Source organism: Delphinus delphis, chromosome 4 (genome assembly GCF_949987515.2).
Source record: "Delphinus delphis chromosome 4, mDelDel1.2, whole genome shotgun sequence".
NCBI lineage: Eukaryota > Metazoa > Chordata > Mammalia > Artiodactyla > Delphinidae > Delphinus > Delphinus delphis.
Genome location: NC_082686.1, coordinates 91,732,765 through 91,739,521, shown reverse-complemented (window position 1 = coordinate 91,739,521; position 6,757 = coordinate 91,732,765). Strand labels below are relative to the sequence as shown.

At 40.7% G+C, this 6,757-nt stretch overlaps 1 pseudogene; it reads right to left on the bottom strand.

Annotated features, from left to right (window-relative positions):
- Window positions 1-310: 310 nt before the first annotated feature.
- Window positions 311-1,116, bottom strand: LOC132424199 (NADH dehydrogenase [ubiquinone] 1 beta subcomplex subunit 11, mitochondrial pseudogene; annotated as a pseudogene).
- Between the last annotated feature and the right edge of the window lie 5,641 nt (window positions 1,117-6,757).

The window sequence follows — 6,757 nt, the reverse complement described above, 5'->3', positions numbered from 1 at the left end:
TGTATAACTATTGTCTTGTTCTGTGGCATGTACAGTTGTTTGCTTGGCTAGTTGGGGTGTTATGAACTTATTTATATTCAGTAAAATAATATCACCCTCTTCCATAATGAAAGGTACTCTGCCTTGACTTTTTTAAAAATGTAAGATAGAAAATATGTGTACATAACAATATACAACTTTGATGATGCTGTCAGAGATGTATGTGCCTAAAAAACTCCAATCACACTATGTGAAGATGAGTATTTGAAGTATAACCCAGCTTTTGGTTGAAGACCCTATGTCTGCTTTTACTCTTTTTTTTTTTTTTTTTCTCACAGTTTCAGTCCCTTTAATTAGGTGCTCTGAAGAGAGGGCAGAATGGCAGACAAGGGGTGGAGAAGGTGGTGCTTCTTAAGCCCCTTTCAGTAACCGGTCAGTCCTCATCCTCTGGCAGCTGGATCTTGCTGGGGTCGAAGCAGTTGGAGTCCATGATGGGGAGGCCATTGGCCTCTCGGTATTTTACAAGCCTCTCAGCTTCCCGGCGGGCCCACTCCTGCATCCTGTAGTCAGGCAGATAAGCCACAAAGGTGCTGCCAAGGACCAAGATGATGGAGAAGCCAAAGACGAAGACGACCCGCATGTTCCAGAGGTCCACAGCAGGGTCCCTGTCATAACCGTGGGAGTCTGGGTTCTTCTCGTAGAGGTTTTCGTCCTCGGGATCTGGGTCCCCCTGCCAGCGTAAAGTCGGTTCCGGCGGCCGCTTTCCCGCCACAGCGGACGGGGCGATCACAGCCCTGGAGGAGCTGGATTCCCAGCGAACACGGGCAGCCGGGAGCCCTCGCCTCGCCGCCACCGCCAAAAGGCGGCGGCCGCACAAACCTAACATCCCGGCCACCATGACAGATCGTTCTGCAGTTTATCGGGGGCGGGGACGGAAATGTGACTGCGCAGCTGCAGCTGGTCCGAGCGCGAGAATTGTCGCTCCGCCCCTACCGCAATAGGTCCCGAGTCGAGATTTTGTTTTCAAAAGGGCGAGGCGTCCTCTTTCCCTCCCTCTGTCACGGCCTCACGGAAGCAACCATCTTCTTATCCTCTCGATCAGGCTATGGAATTTCTGACCGAAAGGCTGTGGAATTTCCTTGAAAATAAAGCGGTAACACTCGTGTGAATTCCGTTCCCAACCAATCGCACGGAGAGCTCCCTTGCCCTCTGGCGGGAAGGGCGGAGCTTCCGTTGCTCTTTCATCTTAGAAGGAAGCCAACCTTTTTTTTTTTTTTTTTTGCGGTACGCGGGCCTCTCACTGTTGTGGCCTCTCCCGTTGCGGAGCACAGGCTCGGGACGCGCAGGCTCAGCGGCCATGGCTCACGGGCCCAGCCGCTCCGCAGCATGTGGCATCTTCCCGGACTGGGGCACGAACCCCCGTCCCCTGCATCGGCAGGCGGACTCCCAACCACTGCACCACCAGGGAAGCTGCTTTTACTCTTTGTGTCGCAAACCATATTTACTGAAATAGAGTTGCCCCATGATTTGATTAACATAGATCATGTACTACAATAGCTAGCACAGTGCTGGATGGAATGAAATCTTTTGTTGAATAAATGGGTTAAAGACATAATAGTCAATTTAGAAGGCATATTGAAAGTTTGTCATGAGGGGAAGAAAGCATCAAAATTGAAGTCACTGAGCAATTTTAGCAAATGTTGAAGGGTTCAGGGTACTGAAGTTCTCATCGCAGGTTTCACTGAGTTCTCTTTATTAACTGGATCAGATGTGGTACATTTTTTATGCCCAGGCAGAAGTTTCTGTATTTAGCTGGGGGAATAATCCTTTAACTCTGAATTGCAAAATGATTAGTCTCTTGTTTGCCATGAACCTTATGGTCTATACCCCTTGTTCAAGCAATTAATCATGCCTTGCAGTGTTTCATGGGTGTTCCCTTGTATAGTTATTTAGCTCTTCCATTGTTTATGGCCCCATGTAGAACATATCCACAAGTAAATTGTTGAGGCAGGGAACAAGTGTGTGTGTGTGTGTGTGTGTGTGTGTGTGTGTGTGTGTGTGTGTGGTGTGGTGTGGCTATCTGTCCATGATTGTATGTTCTGAATTCATTAAATGTCAAAAATATTGCAGGTTTGATAGTATTTCGATGAATTCCAGAAGAATCAGTACTATAAAATAGGTTAGGACTGTATAATATTCATTAAAAGAGTTACTGTTGTATAATTATGAGAAAGGACATAGCATGTAAGAGTTGACCCCTAAAAAAAAATAAACAGTTGGAAGCATGAAGGGAACCTGTGGAAGGAACTGTGAGTTGGTGGATATTGATGGGAGAGGGGAGGGGCTAGCTCAGTACTCGGCAGGACCTTATCAAAGCACATTGTATTTTAAGTACCTAAAGTTTTCAAAGCCTTGGAATATATTAGTATATTAAGGAACTCAGCTTATCTAGGTTTATCTGTGATCAACCTGATTTCCTTCATCTGTTAAGTTGATTAAGAGAAATGTGTATTATTTGGTGATAAATGAAGAACACAGCACAGCAGAGGCATATTGCATTTGTAGATTTAAAACTCATTAAACATTTGCTTTAGACAACACCATGAAAAAAAATGACTTTTCATAGATTTCCATGAGCAAAAGTGTCTGGAAAGGTAGCCTAAAAAACAGAAAGGAAGTCAATGTACACATGAATGGAAGAAAATTATTGCTATGGCAACTGGTGTGTGGCATTAGAAGCAAACTTATACTGTGCTTAAAAAGATGATCCTATAAATGAATGGATAAACTGTATTAGAAAATCAGCACAGACTAAATAATTTAAAATGTTTGCCCTTTCTTAACTCAAATAATTCAGAAGTAGCTCCCTGAACAAAATTGCAATCTGAGAATTGTTGGAAAACCATAGTTGTTAATATCCATTTTATCTCTGGAATAGGGCTTAAATGTATTTTTTAAACCTAGCTAGGACAGAGATATGTCCTAGGGACATATCAAGAAGGGAATACATCTTCTGGGTTTTTATAAATTGGTGATCAACTTGTATGTCAATTTCTTATACTTAAGCTGAAACTTCATGTGCTTTCTGATAACTTTTATACCTTGTACTTAAGTATTTGTCCCTACCTATACTGGAAAAGAAAAGACAGATTAACTTGATTAATAACCAAATCAGTAGTTCACAATCACTTTTAGAGTGTTCGTGATATGAAGGTTAGATAATAGATAAATAGAGGGTAGATGATATGTATATATGAATAAATACCCTTGTTGCTCTCTAAAGTAGACTAAAAAAGAAATGTTAGAGCCTTTTGCTAAGTTCTTTGAATATGAGTTCAGGTTCTCTTTTGAAAGGCTGACAAGTTCTTCCTTTAACTTCCTGAGGGGGAATAAACAATGAGAGATCCTGGGAGTTTGATTTTAACCAGGGGAGTCTCAACAGAACTTGGCATCTTAGGCGCAGCAAAATATAGCAACGAAGCACCATGGATTATGACATTATTGGGAGGTATTTTTCACCCAAATCTATTTTACTAATGAAAGGACAAAGAGATGAGAGTAAGAAAAATGCTGTTATAAAGTGCATACATTCTCAATATTACCTCAAATTGAGGTGAGCCAAATACAGAGATCTGTCTTGGGAACCAAGTGGAACAGAGGGTCCAACCCAGACCAACTTGCACAGGCAGCACTACTGATTACCTAGATTACAGGGCTCCCTTCTCATGCTCAGGATATTGTAATACAAATGTTTGAGAGGTTTGTGTTGTAGAAAACAAATGATCACAAAAGGATGAACTAGGTCTTAAGTAGAGAGATCGTAATGAGCCTGTGAGATTGGAATCTTCTTGAGTAATGGAGACTTATAGTATCTTCTGCTGCTGAGATTATTGTCATTGTAAGAAAACTGTTTTCATTAACCCATATGACCTCATTTGTTCTGTCTGGTGGCCAATAATACATGGACAGAACACCAGGACTAGAATAGAAAACAGCTTACAATATTGGTGTGGTGGCTTCTAGGACTGGCTGGAGTTGCTATCTATTGTGACAGTTTGTCGTGTTTCATTTACTTTCTTTGCACTTTGCTGCCACCAAAGAAAGTTAAGTCAGCAGCTGGGGTTGGGATTGGGTAGGGAGGAAAGGGAGAGTCAACAGACCCTACAAAATATTACTGAGTCTTGTTGCCCAATTGTGACTTAAGAAAGATTTTAAGTAAATTCTTTTAAAATGCAATTATTTGGGAAAACTAAAGTATCCTAACTATGTCTATAGGTCTCACCAGGAACCCTGGTGTGAAATGCCTTCTAGAGATGGTGCTGGGGGTTAACAGGGAACTCATTAATTGATTTAAAGAAACAAAACCTAGAAGATGTTTTTAGACCAGTATTTAAGGAGGTGAGAAGGATCTGAAATGCAAAAGGTAGATGAAAAGCCACAGAGATGGCTTCAGGACACTGCTTTCTACCAGCAGCCAGTGTTAGAACAGCAACCACATGGAATAGCTGACTTAGCAACAGCTGCTGAGAGAAGTCAACCATGGACGCCGTTGCTGAAAGCTGCCACTTAGAGACCATGTGGAAGCCGAGCAAAGTTAGAGGTACAAACTTTGAGATCAGCCGTCACAAAGGCCCTGCTGGAAAATGCTGGCCACCAGGTCTGATTCCAGAAGCATTAGATGGAGTGTACCTGCCAATGGGACCTTGTCATGCTAAGTGAAACCTCTGACATATTTCCTTCACAACTGGAGTGGCCCTTGAGGAAAAACGGGGTCTTTGACATCCCTAAAAACTAGGGACTGCTCTCTTTTACTCTATTCAAGGGAGGAGGCTGTATGACAATTTTACACATTCCTACAGGAGCCAAGTGGGATTTCCTGACAATTGTGGACACTTGGGCCCCAGTTTCCTGGTAGAGCGTTGTAGCCTTGTAAAGGGTCAAGATCCTAGAAATCTCCCCATTTGTTCGGTTCCTAATATTGATACTCTAGCTTATTATAAAATTGATCAATATGGCATGCTTCATCTGACCTGATTTCTTTTCCTCTTCTCCATTATGTGGTTCATTAAAAACAATAATCTGTCAAAAATGTGCATAAGTAAAGAATAGTTGTTTTGTATCTTGTTGAAATATTTCTCTATAAAATGTAACAACATGCAGAAAAATAATAATTTGTAAATCATTAATATCCCCATGCAACAATGTGTACCCAGTGGGTACTCTAAAGAATGCTGATAATTTATTTAGAATCAAGGACATGTTGTCAGTTTTATTATTATTTACTTCAGTTTTATATCCACTTAACATGTGTCCTGGTAGACATCGGTGAGATATAGTGTACATAGAAACAAAAAATATAATATAGGAAAATATAAAGTATACTTTAGTTCATGTTTTGAGTTTTAGAGTTTGCTTTAGGGTTTGTTAGCTTTGGAGTACTTACTGTAGGAAAGTGCAGTTGCAAAAGAACATTGTGTTGAAATAAGAGTTGTGAACATCTACTACATCTCAGAAAATTTCCTATATAGGGTAAAAAATTTCACAAGTTTTCTGAGTGTTTTTAGTTTTTGTAATGTTTTGGACCCTTTCCATAAAAAATTCTCATGAAATGCAGTTGGTACTCTTCTGCCCTTCACTTAGACCTGGACAACCAGGACCCTGCCTTGGGCTGCATTCTTTCCAGATCCTTGGCTGACCCTCCTCCCACCACATCTCTCCCAAAGGGACATGCCCAACTGGAGCCCATGTCCCTCCCTGTATCCCCCACATCCCAATCCCATAATGTTGGTACCAGAGAGCCAGAAATTCTCTGCCCCAGATATACCCCTAACCTGCTTCCTGGCCTTGCACAGGTCTCTTTCTGAATCTGTCTTGGCGGATGGAGCCAGGGGCAGGGAGGAGCCAGTAGGGCTCAGATGCAGCTGGTGGTCTCCACACACGCACCAGGCTTCTGATTTTCCTGATGGAGCCTGGTTTAGGAAGAGAATGGGGTGAGGCTGAGGGTTGGGTCCTCTGTTTGTACTCTTGCTCCGGACTTGCAAATGTTAGAACTGGGCCGAAATACTTACACTTCAACAACGACAGAAGAAACTGTCAGTTATTTTTGGATATAAGTAACATTAACATGTTTATAATTTAATGAAAGTGACTTAAGATTGCATGAGCTAATTCTTTAAAGTAAATGAGTTTATTTTTCAAATGGCATCTTTATTAGAATACTTATGTTCCATATGAGTATGATATTTACTTGTCAGTTGTCAATAACTTCATCCATTGAAGAATTAGGACATTGTATAAACTCATTATTAATCAATTCTAGGAAGAAAACTAAAGCAAACAAACAAACCAAAACAAGCAAACAAACAAAAACCTCCTGTCAAACCATAAGTAATGCCGTTCTATTGTTTTCATGTAGCCTCTCTCTAATTTATTAGGCTTTGTAAAAATAAAAATAAGGTTTATATTCTTTTCATTTGTTTTTATTTGCTCTTAAAAATATTCTGTTTACCCAGGACTAATCTAATCAGCATGTTCATGTGTTTAGTGTGGTATATCTTTATAAGTGGCTACTCAAATACTTTGTAGGTAATACTTAGGAATTTATGATGATGTAAGTTATTGCAACACAGAATCAAAATGAAGGAAATGTAAAATAATTTTGAAAGTTATAAAAGTAATTTAGGGATGGATTAGAAACTGAGTATCAACATAAAGATAGTTTCCATTGTCTAAAAAGCAATTAACTGAGGCTGGTGATAAAGACTTCTTTGGGGTTGGG